Source organism: Monopterus albus, unplaced genomic scaffold (assembly GCF_001952655.1).
Source record: "Monopterus albus unplaced genomic scaffold, M_albus_1.0 scaffold191.1, whole genome shotgun sequence".
NCBI lineage: Eukaryota > Metazoa > Chordata > Actinopteri > Synbranchiformes > Synbranchidae > Monopterus > Monopterus albus.
Window position 1 is genome coordinate 428,646 of NW_018128071.1, and position 232 is coordinate 428,877.

Consider the following 232-nt stretch of genomic DNA (forward strand, 5'->3'; position numbering starts at 1 on the left):
TAAAAACTAATATAACATACAAGTTTCACTTTTTGAAACAAATTATTGAAATATATGGACTTTTCCTCGATATTATAATTTTTTGGCACATACCTGTACTTGCAAGGTTGGTGGAACTCCAGGTATAGGCTGCTCGACATAAGCGGTGCATGTTCTGCACTATGGGCATAATATTAGCTACTAACAATAGCACTATTGCTAGCTGGTTGCCTTTGTAACATTTCTTCTTGCA